Here is a 15,041-nt window from a genome sequence, read left to right as displayed (position 1 = left end):
CTGCGCTGGCACAGTTTCTCCTAACTAGACAGCGTGGAAAAGCATTTTGCTGAGATGCAGAAGGCAAGAAATGAAGAATACGGAGATACGGAGCTGTCTGAAGTTAAGTGCCGCTGCCAGGTGTCTTTCGGCAGAAAGAGAGCTCCGGAGCGCACAGTGACCGGCACAGTGCTCTCTGCGCGAATAGCCGCTTTTTCGCATCCGAGATTTGGAGAGCGCGGTATCTTCTAGGATGCGAAGAGTGAAGCCGCACAACACCCGGACTGTGTCCGCAGCTTTCTAACTGCTAGAAGTTCATGGCTTACCTCTCGCCTGCCTCTTCAATTGGCATTAGCATTCGAATGCAAGGTATTCTTGGACAACTTTGCTGTGCTTGCTGCTAGTTCTGCCCCAGCCCACCATAGATAACCTTTCTCTTCCCGTTAGTTTCTGAGATGCCGAGAAGTCGGGAATTTAGAACACAAGTCCGGGGACGAATACTGTGCTGGCACAGTTTCTCCTTGCTAAACAGAGTGGAAAAGCATTTTGCTGAGTTGCAGAAGACAAGAAATGAAGAATACGGAGATACGGAGCTGTCCGAAATTAAGTGCCGCTTCCAGGTGTCTTTCGGCAGAAAGAGAGCTCCGGAGCGCACAGTGACCGGCACAGTGCTCTCTGCGCGAATAGCCGCTTGATCGCATCCGAGAGACGGAGAGCGCAGTACCTTCTAGGATGCCAAAAGTGAAGCCGCACAACACCCGGAGTGGGTGCGCAGCTTTCTAACTGCTAGAAGTTCATGGCTTACCACTCGCCTGCCTCTTCAATTGGCATTAGCATTCGAATGCAAGGTATTCTTGGACAACTTTGCTGTGCTTGCTGCTAGTTCTGCCCCAGCCCACCATAGATAACCTTTCTCTTCCCTTTAGTTTCTGAGATGCCGAGAACTCGGGAATTTAGAACACAAGTCCGGGGACGTATACTGTGCTGGCACAGTTTCTCCTTGCCAGAGAGAGTGGAAAAGCATTTTGCTGAGATGTAGAAGGCAAGAAATGAAGAATACGGAGATACGGAGCTGTCTGAAGTTAAGTGCCGCTGCCAGGTGTCTTTCGGCAGAAAGAGAGCTCCGGAGCGCACAGTGACCGGCACAGTGCTCTCTGCGCGAATAGCCGCTTGATTGCATCCGAGAGACGGAGAGCGCGGTACCTTCTAGGATGCGAAGAGTGAAGCCGCACAACACCCGGAGTGGGTGCGCAGCTTTCTAACTGCTAGAAGTTCATGGCTTACCACTCGCCTGCCTCTTCAATTGGCATTAGCATTCGAATGCAAGGTATTCTTGGACAACTTTGCTGTGCTTGCTGCTAGTTCTGCCCCAGCCCACCATAGATAACCTTTCTCTTCCCGTTAGTTTCTGAGATGCCGAGAAGTCGGGAATTTAGAACACAAGTCCGGGGACGCATACTGCGCTAGCACAGTTTCTCCTTGCTATACAGCGTGGAAAAGCATTTTAATGAGATGCAGAAGACAAGAAATGCAGAATACGGAGATACGGAGCTGTTCGAAATTAAGTGCCGCTGCCAGGCGTCTTTCGGCAGAAAGAGAGCTCCGGAGCGCACAGTGACCGGCACAGTGCTCTCTGCGCGAATAGCCGCTTGATCGCATCCGAGAGACGGAGAGCGGGGTACCTTCTAGGATGCGAAGAGTGAAGCCGCACAACACCCGGGCTGTGTCCGCAGCTTTCTAACTGCTAGAAGTTCGTGGCTTACCACTCGCCTGCCTCTTCAATTGGCATTAGCATTCGAATGCAAGGTATTCTTGGACAACTTTGCTGTGCTTGCTGCTAGTTCTGCCCCAGCCCACCATAGATAACCTTTCTCTTCCCGTTAGTTTCTGAGATGCCGAGAAGTCGGGAATTTAGAACACAAGTCCGGGGACGTATACTGCGCTGGCACAGTTTCTCCTTGCTATACAGCGTGGAAAAGCATTTTGCTGAGATGCAGAAGGCAAGAAATGAAGAATACGGAGATACGGAGCTGTCTGAAGTTAAGTGCCGCTGCCAGGTGTCTTTCGGCAGAAAGAGAGCTCCGGAGCGCACAGTGACCGGCACAGTGCTCTCTGCGCGAATAGCCGCTTGATCGCATCCGAGAGACGGAGAGCGGGGTACCTTCTAGGATGCGAAGAGTGAAGCCGCACAACACCCGGGCTGTGTCCGCAGCTTTCTAACTGCTAGAAGTTCGTGGCTTACCACTCGCCTGCCTCTTCAATTGGCATTAGCATTCGAATGCAAGGTATTCTTGGACAACTTTGCTGTGCTTGCTGCTAGTTCTGCCCCAGCCCACCATAGATAACCTTTCTCTTCCCGTTAGTTTCTGAGATGCCGAGAAGTCGGGAATTTAGAACACAAGTCCGGGGACGTATACTGCGCTGGCACAGTTTCTCCTTGCTATACAGCGTGGAAAAGCATTTTGCTGAGATGCAGAAGGCAAGAAATGAAGAATACGGAGATACGGAGCTGTCTGAAGTTAAGTGCCGCTGCCAGGTGTCTTTCGGCAGAAAGAGAGCTCCGGAGCGCACAGTGACCGGCACAGTGCTCTCTGCGCGAATAGCCGCTTTTTCGCATCCGAGATTTGGAGAGCGCGGTATCTTCTAGGATGCGAAGAGTGAAGCCGCACAACACCCGGACTGTGTCCGCAGCTTTCTAACTGCTAGAAGTCCATGGCTTACCACTCGCCTGCTTCTTCAATTGGCATTAGCATTCGAATGCAAGGTATTCTTGGACAACTTTGCTGTGCTCGCTGCTAGTTCTGCCCCAGCCCACCATCGATAACCTTTCTCTTCCCGTTAGTTTCTGAGATGCCGAGAAGTCGGGAATTTATAACACAAGTCCGGGGAGGTATACTGCGCTGGCACAGTTTCTCCTTGCTATACAGCGTGGAAAAGCATTTTGCTGAGATGCAGAAGACAAGAAATGCAGAATACGGAGATACGGAGCTGTTCGAAATTAAGTGCCGCTGCCAGGCGTCTTTCGGCAGAAAGAGAGCTCCAGAGCGCACAGTGACCGGCACAGTGCTCTCTGCGCGAATAGCCGCTTTTTCGCATCCGAGATTTGGAGAGCGCGGTATCTTCTAGGATGCGAAGAGTGAGGCCGCACAACACACAGACTGTGTCCGCAGCTTTCTAACTGCTAGAAGTTCATGGCTTACCACTCGCCTGCCTCTTCAATTGGCATTAGCATTCGAATGCAAGGTATTCTTGGACAACTTTGCTGTGCTTGCTGCTAGTTCTGCCCCAGCCCACCATCGATAACCTTTCTCTTCCCATTAGTTTCTGAGATGCCGAGAAGTCGGGAATTTAGAACACAAGTCCGGGGACGAATACTGTGCTGGCACAGTTTCTCCTTGCTAAACAGAGTGGAAAAGCATTTTGCTGAGTTGCAGAAGACAAGAAATGAAGAATACGGAGATACGGAGCTGTCCGAAATTAAGTGCCGCTTCCAGGTGTCTTTCGGCAGAAAGAGAGCTCCGGAGCGCACAGTGACCGGCACAGTGCTCTCTGCGCGAATAGCCGCTTGATCGCATCCGAGAGACGGAGAGCGCGGTACCTTCTAGGATGCGAAGAGTGAAGCCGCACAACACCCGGAGTGGGTGCGCAGCTTTCTAACTGCTAGAAGTTCATGGCTTACCACTCGCCTGCCTCTTCAATTGGCATTAGCATTCGAATGCAAGGTATTCTTGGACAACTTTGCTGTGCTCGCTGCTAGTTCTGCCCCAGCCCACCATAGATAACCTTTCTCTTCCCTTTAGTTTCTGAGATGCCGAGAAGTCGGGAATTTAGAACACAAGTCCGGGGACGTATACTGTGCTGGCACAGTTTCTCCTTGCCAGACAGAGTGGAAAAGCATTTTGCTGAGATGTAGAAGGCAAGAAATGAAGAATACGGAGATACGGAGCTGTCTGAAGTTAAGTGCCGCTGCCAGGTGTCTTTCGGCAGAAAGAGAGCTCCGGAGCGCACAGTGACCGGCACAGTGCTCTCTGCGCGAATAGCCGCTTGATCGCATCCGAGAGACGGAGAGCGCGGTACCTTCTAGGATGCGAAGAGTGAAGCCGCACAACACCCGGACTGTGTGCGCAGCTTTCTAACTGCTAGAAGTTCATGGCTTACCACTCGCCTGCCTCTTCAATTGGCATTAGCATTCGAATGCAAGGTATTCTTGGACAACTTTGCTGTGCTTGCTGCTAGTTCTGCCCCAGCCCACCATAGATAACCTTTCTCTTCCCGTTACTTTCTGAGATGCCGAGAAGTCGGGAATTTAGAACACAAGTTCGGGGACGTATACTGTGCTGGCACAGTTTCTCCTAGCTAGACAGAGTGGAAAAGCATTTTGCTGAGATGCAGAAGGCAAGAAATGAAGAATACGGAGATACGGAGCTGTCTGAAGTTAAGTGCCGCTGCCAGGTGTCTTTCGGCAGAAAGAGAGCTCCGGAGCGCACAGTGACCGGCACAGTGCTCTCTGCGCGAATAGCCGCTTGATCGCATCCGAGAGACGGAGAGCGCGGTACCTTCTAGGATGCGAAGAGTGAAGCCGCACAACACCCGGACTGTGTCCGCAGCTTTCTAACTGCTAGAAGTTCGTGGCTTACCACTCGCCTGCCTCTTCAATTGGCATTAGCATTCGAATGCAAGGTATTCTTGGACAACTTTGCTGTGCTTGCTGCTAGTTCTGCCCCAGCCCACCATAGATAACCTTTCTCTTCCCGTTAGTTTCTGAGATGCCGAGAAGTCGGGAATTTAGAACACAAGTCCGGGGACGTATACTGCGCTGGCACAGTTTCTCCTTGCTATACAGCGTGGAAAAGCATTTTGCTGAGATGCAGAAGGCAAGAAATGAAGAATACGGAGATACGGAGCTGTCTGAAGTTAAGTGCCGCTGCCAGGTGTCTTTCGGCAGAAAGAGAGCTCCGGAGCGCACAGTGACCGGCACAGTGCTCTCTGCGCGAATAGCCGCTTTTTCGCATCCGAGATTTGGAGAGCGCGGTATCTTCTAGGATGCGAAGAGTGAAGCCGCACAACACCCGGACTGTGTCCGCAGCTTTCTAACTGCTAGAAGTTCATGGCTTACCTCTCGCCTGCCTCTTCAATTGGCATTAGCATTCGAATGCAAGGTATTCTTGGACAACTTTGCTGTGCTCGCTGCTAGTTCTGCCCCAGCCCACCATCGATAACCTTTCTCTTCCCGTTAGTTTCTGAGATGCCGAGAAGTCGGGAATTTAGAACACAAGTCCGGGGACGTATACTGCGCTGGCACAGTTTCTCCTTGCTATACAGCGTGGAAAAGCATTTTGCTGAGATGCAGAAGACAAGAAATGCAGAATACGGAGATACGGAGCTGTTCGAAATTAAGTGCCGCTGCCAGGCGTCTTTCGGCAGAAAGAGAGCTCCGGAGCGCACAGTGACCGGCACAGTGCTCTCTGCGCGAATAGCCGCTTGATCGCATCCGAGAGACGGAGAGCGCGGTACCTTCTAGGATGCGAAGAGTGAAGCCGCACAACACCCGGAGTGGGTGCGCAGCTTTCTAACTGCTAGAAGTTCATGGCTTACCACTCGCCTGCCTCTTCAATTGGCATTAGCATTCGAATGCAAGGTATTCTTGGACAACTTTGCTGTGCTTGCTGCTAGTTCTGCCCCAGCCCACCATAGATAACCTTTCTCTTCCCGTTAGTTTCTGAGATGCCGAGAAGTCGGGAATTTAGAACACAAGTCCGGGGACGTATACTGCGCTGGCACAGTTTCTCCTTGCTATACAGCGTGGAAAAGCATTTTGCTGAGATGCAGAAGGCAAGAAATGAAGAATACAGAGATACGGAGCTGTCTGAAGTTAAGTGCCGCTGCCAGGTGTCTTTCGGCAGAAAGAGAGCTCCGGAGCGCACAGTGACCGGCACAGTGCTCTCTGCGCGAATAGCCGCTTTTTCGCATCCGAGATTTGGAGAGCGCGGTATCTTCTAGGATGCGAAGAGTGAAGCCGCACAACACCCGGACTGTGTCCGCAGCTTTCTAACTGCTAGAAGTTCATGGCTTACCTCTCGCCTGCCTCTTCAATTGGCATTAGCATTCGAATGCAAGGTATTCTTGGACAACTTTGCTGTGCTCGCTGCTAGTTCTGCCCCAGCCCACCATCGATAACCTTTCTCTTCCCGTTACTTTCTGAGATGCCGAGAAGTCGGGAATTTAGAACACAAGTCCGGGGAAGTATACTGCGCTGGCACAGTTTCTCCTTGCTATACAGCGTGGGAAAGCATTTTGCTGAGATGCAGAAGACAAGAAATGCAGAATACGGAGATACGGAGCTGTTCGAAATTAAGTGCCGCTGCCAGGCGTCTTTCGGCAGAAAGAGAGCTCCAGAGCGCACAGTGACCGGCACAGTGCTCTCTGCGCGAATAGCCGCTTTTTCGCATCCGAGATTTGGAGAGCGCGGTATCTTCTAGGATGCGAAGAGTGAAGCCGCACAACACCCAGACTGTGTCCGCAGCTTTCTAACTGCTAGAAGTTCATGGCTTACCACTCGCCTGCCTCTTCAATTGGCATTAGCATTTGAATGCAAGCTATTCTTGGACAACTTTGCTGTGCTTGCTGCTAGTTCTGCCCCAGCCCACCATCGATAACCTTTCTCTTCCCGTTAGTTTCTGAGATGCCGAGAAGTCGGGAATTTAGAACACAAGTCCGGGGACGAATACTGTGCTGGCACAGTTTCTCCTTGCTAAACAGAGTGGAAAAGCATTTTGCTGAGTTGCAGAAGACAAGAAATGAAGAATACGGAGATACGGAGCTGTCCGAAATTAAGTGCCGCTTCCAGGTGTCTTTCGGCAGAAAGAGAGCTCCGGAGCGCACAGTGACCGGCACAGTGCTCTCTGCGCGAATAGCCGCTTGATCGCATCCGAGAGACGGAGAGCGCGGTGCCTTCTAGGATGCGAAGAGTGAAGCCGCACAACACCCGGAGTGGGTGCGCAGCTTTCTAACTGCTAGAAGTTCATGGCTTACCACTCGCCTGCCTCTTCAATTGGCATTAGCATTCGAATGCAAGGTATTCTTGGACAACTTTGCTGTGCTTGCTGCTAGTTCTGCCCCAGCCCACCATCGATAACCTTTCTCTTCCCGTTAGTTTCTGAGATGCCGAGAAGTCGGGAATTTAGAACACAAGTCCGGGGACGCATACTGCGCTAGCACAGTTTCTCCTTGCTATACAGCGTGGAAAAGCATTTTGCTGAGATGCAGAAGACAAGAAATGCAGAATACGGAGATACGGAGCTGTTCGAAATTAAGTGCCGCTGCCAGGCGTCTTTCGGCAGAAAGAGAGCTCCGGAGCGCACAGTGACCGGCACAGTGCTCTCTGCGCGAATAGCCGCTTGATCGCATCCGAGAGACGGAGAGCGCGGTACCTTCTAGGATGCGAAGAGTGAAGCCGCACAACACCCAGACTGTGTCCGCAGCTTTCTAACTGCTAGAAGTTCGTGGCTTACCACTCGCCTGCCTCTTCAATTGGCATTAGCATTCGAATGCAAGGTATTCTTGGACAACTTTGCTGTGCTTGCTGCTAGTTCTGCCCCAGCCCACCATAGATAACCTTTCTCTTCCTGTTAGTTTCTGAGATGCCGAGAAGTCGGGAATTTAGAACACAAGTCCGGGGACGTATACTGCGCTGGCACAGTTTCTCCTTGCTATACAGCGTGGAAAAGCATTTTGCTGAGATGCAGAAGACAAGAAATGAAGAATACGGAGATACGGAGCTGTCCGAAATTAAGTGCCGCTTCCAGGTGTCTTTCGGCAGAAAGAGAGCTCCGGAGCGCACAGTGACCGGCACAGTGCTCTCTGCGCGAATAGCCGCTTGATCGCATCCGAGAGACGGAGAGCGCGGTACCTTCTAGGATGCGAAGAGTGAAGCCGCACAACACCCGGAGTGGGTGCGCAGCTTTCTAACTGCTAGAAGTTCATGGCTTACCACTCGCCTGCCTCTTCAATTGGCATTAGCATTCGAATGCAAGGTATTCTTGGACAACTTTGCTGTGCTCGCTGCTAGTTCTGCCCCAGCCCACCATAGATAACCTTTCTCTTCCCTTTAGTTTCTGAGATGCCGAGAAGTCGGGAATTTAGAACACAAGTCCGGGGACGTATACTGTGCTGGCACAGTTTCTCCTTGCCAGACAGAGTGGAAAAGCATTTTGCTGAGATGTAGAAGGCAAGAAATGAAGAATACGGAGATACGGAGCTGTCTGAAGTTAAGTGCCGCTGCCAGGTGTCTTTCGGCAGAAAGAGAGCTCCGGAGCGCACAGTGACCGGCACAGTGCTCTCTGCGCGAATAGCCGCTTGATCGCATCCGAGAGACGGAGAGCGCGGTACCTTCTAGGATGCGAAGAGTGATGCCGCACAACACCCGGACTGTGTGCGCAGCTTTCTAACTGCTAGAAGTTCATGGCTTACCACTCGCCTGCCTCTTCAATTGGCATTAGCATTCGAATGCAAGGTATTCGTGGACAACTTTGCTGTGCTTGCTGCTAGTTCTGCCCCAGCCCACCATAGATAACCTTTCTCTTCCCGTTACTTTCTGAGATGCCGAGAAGTCGGGAATTTAGAACACAAGTTCGGGGACGTATACTGTGCTGGCACAGTTTCTCCTAGCTAGACAGAGTGGAAAAGCATTTTGCTGAGATGCAGAAGGCAAGAAATGAAGAATACGGAGATACGGAGCTGTCTGAAGTTAAGTGCCGCTGCCAGGTGTCTTTCGGCAGAAAGAGAGCTCCGGAGCGCACAGTGACCGGCACAGTGCTCTCTGCGCGAATAGCCGCTTGATCGCATCCGAGAGACGGAGAGCGCGGTACCTTCTAGGATGCGAAGAGTGAAGCCGCACAACACCCGGGCTGTGTCCGCAGCTTTCTAACTGCTAGAAGTTCGTGGCTTACCACTCGCCTGCCTCTTCAATTGGCATTAGCATTCGAATGCAAGGTATTCTTGGACAACTTTGCTGTGCTTGCTGCTAGTTCTGCCCCAGCCCACCATAGATAACCTTTCTCTTCCCGTTAGTTTCTGAGATGCCGAGAAGTCGGGAATTTAGAACACAAGTCCGGGGACGTATACTGCGCTGGCACAGTTTCTCCTTGCTATACAGCGTGGAAAAGCATTTTGCTGAGATGCAGAAGGCAAGAAATGAAGAATACGGAGATACGGAGCTGTCTGAAGTTAAGTGCCGCTGCCAGGTGTCTTTCGGCAGAAAGAGAGCTCCGGAGCGCACAGTGACCGGCACAGTGCTCTCTGCGCGAATAGCCGCTTTTTCGCATCCGAGATTTGGAGAGCGCGGTATCTTCTAGGATGCGAAGAGTGAAGCCGCACAACACCCGGACTGTGTCCGCAGCTTTCTAACTGCTAGAAGTTCATGGCTTACCTCTCGCCTGCCTCTTCAATTGGCATTAGCATTCGAATGCAAGGTATTCTTGGACAACTTTGCTGTGCTCGCTGCTAGTTCTGCCCCAGCCCACCATCGATAACCTTTCTCTTCCCGTTAGTTTCTGAGATGCCGAGAAGTCGGGAATTTAGAACACAAGTCCGGGGACGTATACTGCGCTGGCACAGTTTCTCCTTGCTATACAGCGTGGAAAAGCATTTTGCTGAGATGCAGAAGACAAGAAATGCAGAATACGGAGATACGGAGCTGTTCGAAATTAAGTGCCGCTGCCAGGCGTCTTTCGGCAGAAAGAGAGCTCCGGAGCGCACAGTGACCGGCACAGTGCTCTCTGCGCGAATAGCCGCTTGATCGCATCCGAGAGACGGAGAGCGCGGTACCTTCTAGGATGCGAAGAGTGAAGCCGCACAACACCCGGGCTGTGTCCGCAGCTTTCTAACTGCTAGAAGTTCGTGGCTTACCACTCGCCTGCCTCTTCAATTGGCATTAGCATTCGAATGCAAGGTATTCTTGGACAACTTTGCTGTGCTTGCTGCTAGTTCTGCCCCAGCCCACCATAGATAACCTTTCTCTTCCCGTTAGTTTCTGAGATGCCGAGAAGTCGGGAATTTAGAACACAAGTCCGGGGACGTATACTGCGCTGGCACAGTTTCTCCTTGCTATACAGCGTGGAAAAGCATTTTGCTGAGATGCAGAAGGCAAGAAATGAAGAATACGGAGATACGGAGCTGTCTGAAGTTAAGTGCCGCTGCCAGGTGTCTTTCGGCAGAAAGAGAGCTCCGGAGCGCACAGTGACCGGCACAGTGCTCTCTGCGCGAATAGCCGCTTTTTCGCATCCGAGATTTGGAGAGCGCGGTATCTTCTAGGATGCGAAGAGTGAAGCCGCACAACACCCGGACTGTGTCCGCAGCTTTCTAACTGCTAGAAGTCCATGGCTTACCACTCGCCTGCTTCTTCAATTGGCATTAGCATTCGAATGCAAGGTATTCTTGGACAACTTTGCTGTGCTCGCTGCTAGTTCTGCCCCAGCCCACCATCGATAACCTTTCTCTTCCCGTTAGTTTCTGAGATGCCGAGAAGTCGGGAATTTATAACACAAGTCCGGGGAGGTATACTGCGCTGGCACAGTTTCTCCTTGCTATACAGCGTGGAAAAGCATTTTGCTGAGATGCAGAAGACAAGAAATGCAGAATACGGAGATACGGAGCTGTTCGAAATTAAGTGCCGCTGCCAGGCGTCTTTCGGCAGAAAGAGAGCTCCAGAGCGCACAGTGACCGGCACAGTGCTCTCTGCGCGAATAGCCGCTTTTTCGCATCCGAGATTTGGAGAGCGCGGTATCTTCTAGGATGCGAAGAGTGAGGCCGCACAACACACAGACTGTGTCCGCAGCTTTCTAACTGCTAGAAGTTCATGGCTTACCACTCGCCTGCCTCTTCAATTGGCATTAGCATTCGAATGCAAGGTATTCTTGGACAACTTTGCTGTGCTCGCTGCTAGTTCTGCCCCAGCCCACCATCGATAACCTTTCTCTTCCCATTAGTTTCTGAGATGCCGAGAAGTCGGGAATTTAGAACACAAGTCCGGGGACGTATACTGCGCTGGCACAGTTTCTCCTTGCTATACAGCGTGGAAAAGCATTTTGCTGAGATGCAGAAGGCAAGAAATGAAGAATACGGAGATACGGAGCTGTCTGAAGTTAAGTGCCGCTGCCAGGTGTCTTTCGGCAGAAAGAGAGCTCCGGAGCGCACAGTGACCGGCACAGTGCTCTCTGCGCGAATAGCCGCTTTTTCGCATCCGAGATTTGGAGAGCGCGGTATCTTCTAGGATGCGAAGAGTGAAGCCGCACAACACCCGGACTGTGTCCGCAGCTTTCTAACTGCTAGAAGTTCATGGCTTACCTCTCGCCTGCCTCTTCAATTGGCATTAGCATTCGAATGCAAGGTATTCTTGGACAACTTTGCTGTGCTCGCTGCTAGTTCTGCCCCAGCCCACCATCGATAACCTTTCTCTTCCCGTTAGTTTCTGAGATGCCGAGAAGTCGGGAATTTATAACACAAGTCCGGGGAGGTATACTGCGCTGGCACAGTTTCTCCTTGCTATACAGCGTGGAAAAGCATTTTGCTGAGATGCAGAAGACAAGAAATGCAGAATACGGAGATACGGAGCTGTTCGAAATTAAGTGCCGCTGCCAGGCGTCTTTCGGCAGAAAGAGAGCTCCAGAGCGCACAGTGACCGGCACAGTGCTCTCTGCGCGAATAGCCGCTTTTTCGCATCCGAGATTTGGAGAGCGCGGTATCTTCTAGGATGCGAAGAGTGAAGCCGCACAACACCCAGACTGTGTCCGCAGCTTTCTAACTGCTAGAAGTTCATGGCTTACCACTCGCCTGCCTCTTCAATTGGCATTAGCATTCGAATGCAAGGTATTCTTGGACAACTTTGCTGTGCTTGCTGCTAGTTCTGCCCCAGCCCACCATCGATAACCTTTCTCTTCCCATTAGTTTCTGAGATGCCGAGAAGTCGGGAATTTAGAACACAAGTCCGGGGACGAATACTGTGCTGGCACAGTTTCTCCTTGCTAAACAGAGTGGAAAAGCATTTTGCTGAGTTGCAGAAGACAAGAAATGAAGAATACGGAGATACGGAGCTGTCCGAAATTAAGTGCCGCTTCCAGGTGTCTTTCGGCAGAAAGAGAGCTCCGGAGCGCACAGTGACCGGCACAGTGCTCTCTGCGCGAATAGCCGCTTGATCGCATCCGAGAGACGGAGAGCGCGGTACCTTCTAGGATGCGAAGAGTGAAGCCGCACAACACCCGGAGTGGGTGCGCAGCTTTCTAACTGCTAGAAGTTCATGGCTTACCACTCGCCTGCCTCTTCAATTGGCATTAGCATTCGAATGCAAGGTATTCTTGGACAACTTTGCTGTGCTCGCTGCTAGTTCTGCCCCAGCCCACCATAGATAACCTTTCTCTTCCCTTTAGTTTCTGAGATGCCGAGAAGTCGGGAATTTAGAACACAAGTCCGGGGACGTATACTGTGCTGGCACAGTTTCTCCTTGCCAGACAGAGTGGAAAAGCATTTTGCTGAGATGTAGAAGGCAAGAAATGAAGAATACGGAGATACGGAGCTGTCTGAAGTTAAGTGCCGCTGCCAGGTGTCTTTCGGCAGAAAGAGAGCTCCGGAGCGCACAGTGACCGGCACAGTGCTCTCTGCGCGAATAGCCGCTTGATCGCATCCGAGAGACGGAGAGCGCGGTACCTTCTAGGATGCGAAGAGTGAAGCCGCACAACACCCGGACTGTGTGCGCAGCTTTCTAACTGCTAGAAGTTCATGGCTTACCACTCGCCTGCCTCTTCAATTGGCATTAGCATTCGAATGCAAGGTATTCGTGGACAACTTTGCTGTGCTTGCTGCTAGTTCTGCCCCAGCCCACCATAGATAACCTTTCTCTTCCCGTTACTTTCTGAGATGCCGAGAAGTCGGGAATTTAGAACACAAGTTCGGGGACGTATACTGTGCTGGCACAGTTTCTCCTAGCTAGACAGAGTGGAAAAGCATTTTGCTGAGATGCAGAAGGCAAGAAATGAAGAATACGGAGATACGGAGCTGTCTGAAGTTAAGTGCCGCTGCCAGGTGTCTTTCGGCAGAAAGAGAGCTCCGGAGCGCACAGTGACCGGCACAGTGCTCTCTGCGCGAATAGCCGCTTGATCGCATCCGAGAGACGGAGAGCGCGGTACCTTCTAGGATGCGAAGAGTGAAGCCGCACAACACCCGGACTGTGTCCGCAGCTTTCTAACTGCTAGAAGTTCGTGGCTTACCACTCGCCTGCCTCTTCAATTGGCATTAGCATTCGAATGCAAGGTATTCTTGGACAACTTTGCTGTGCTTGCTGCTAGTTCTGCCCCAGCCCACCATAGATAACCTTTCTCTTCCCGTTAGTTTCTGAGATGCCGAGAAGTCGGGAATTTAGAACACAAGTCCGGGGACGTATACTGCGCTGGCACAGTTTCTCCTTGCTATACAGCGTGGAAAAGCATTTTGCTGAGATGCAGAAGGCAAGAAATGAAGAATACGGAGATACGGAGCTGTCTGAAGTTAAGTGCCGCTGCCAGGTGTCTTTCGGCAGAAAGAGAGCTCCGGAGCGCACAGTGACCGGCACAGTGCTCTCTGCGCGAATAGCCGCTTTTTCGCATCCGAGATTTGGAGAGCGCGGTATCTTCTAGGATGCGAAGAGTGAAGCCGCACAACACCCGGACTGTGTCCGCAGCTTTCTAACTGCTAGAAGTTCATGGCTTACCTCTCGCCTGCCTCTTCAATTGGCATTAGCATTCGAATGCAAGGTATTCTTGGACAACTTTGCTGTGCTCGCTGCTAGTTCTGCCCCAGCCCACCATCGATAACCTTTCTCTTCCCGTTAGTTTCTGAGATGCCGAGAAGTCGGGAATTTAGAACACAAGTCCGGGGACGTATACTGCGCTGGCACAGTTTCTCCTTGCTATACAGCGTGGAAAAGCATTTTGCTGAGATGCAGAAGACAAGAAATGCAGAATACGGAGATACGGAGCTGTTCGAAATTAAGTGCCGCTGCCAGGCGTCTTTCGGCAGAAAGAGAGCTCCGGAGCGCACAGTGACCGGCACAGTGCTCTCTGCGCGAATAGCCGCTTGATCGCATCCGAGAGACGGAGAGCGCGGTACCTTCTAGGATGCGAAGAGTGAAGCCGCACAACACCCGGAGTGGGTGCGCAGCTTTCTAACTGCTAGAAGTTCGTGGCTTACCACTCGCCTGCCTCTTCAATTGGCATTAGCATTCGAATGCAAGGTATTCTTGGACAACTTTGCTGTGCTTGCTGCTAGTTCTGCCCCAGCCCACCATAGATAGCCTTTCTCTTCCCGTTAGTTTCTGAGATGCCGAGAAGTCGGGAATTTAGAACACAAGTCCGGGGACGTATACTGCGCTGGCACAGTTTCTCCTTGCTATACAGCGTGGAAAAGCATTTTGCTGAGATGCAGAAGGCAAGAAATGAAGAATACGGAGATACGGAGCTGTCTGAAGTTAAGTGCCGCTGCCAGGTGTCTTTCGGCAGAAAGAGAGCTCCGGAGCGCACAGTGACCGGCACAGTGCTCTCTGCGCGAATAGCCGCTTTTTCGCATCCGAGATTTGGAGAGCGCGGTATCTTCTAGGATGCGAAGAGTGAAGCCGCACAACACCCGGACTGTGTGCGCAGCTTTCTAACTGCTAGAAGTTCATGGCTTACCTCTCGCCTGCCTCTTCAATTGGCATTAGCATTCGAATGCAAGGTATTCTTGGACAACTTTGCTGTGCTCGCTGCTAGTTCTGCCCCAGCCCACCATCGATAACCTTTCTCTTCCCGTTACTTTCTGAGATGCCGAGAAGTCGGGAATTTAGAACACAAGTCCGGGGAAGTATACTGCGCTGGCACAGTTTCTCCTTGCTATACAGCGTGGGAAAGCATTTTGCTGAGATGCAGAAGACAAGAAATGCAGAATACGGAGATACGGAGCTGTTCGAAATTAAGTGCCGCTGCCAGGCGTCTTTCGGCAGAAAGAGAGCTCCAGAGCGCACAGTGACCGGCACAGTGCTCTCTGCGCGAATAGCCGCT

Source organism: Passer domesticus, chromosome W, assembly GCF_036417665.1.
Source record: "Passer domesticus isolate bPasDom1 chromosome W, bPasDom1.hap1, whole genome shotgun sequence".
In the NCBI taxonomy this organism is placed as follows: Eukaryota; Metazoa; Chordata; class Aves; order Passeriformes; family Passeridae; genus Passer; species Passer domesticus.
The sequence above is the reverse complement of the archived record's forward strand: the minus strand, read 5'-3'. Positions refer to the sequence as shown.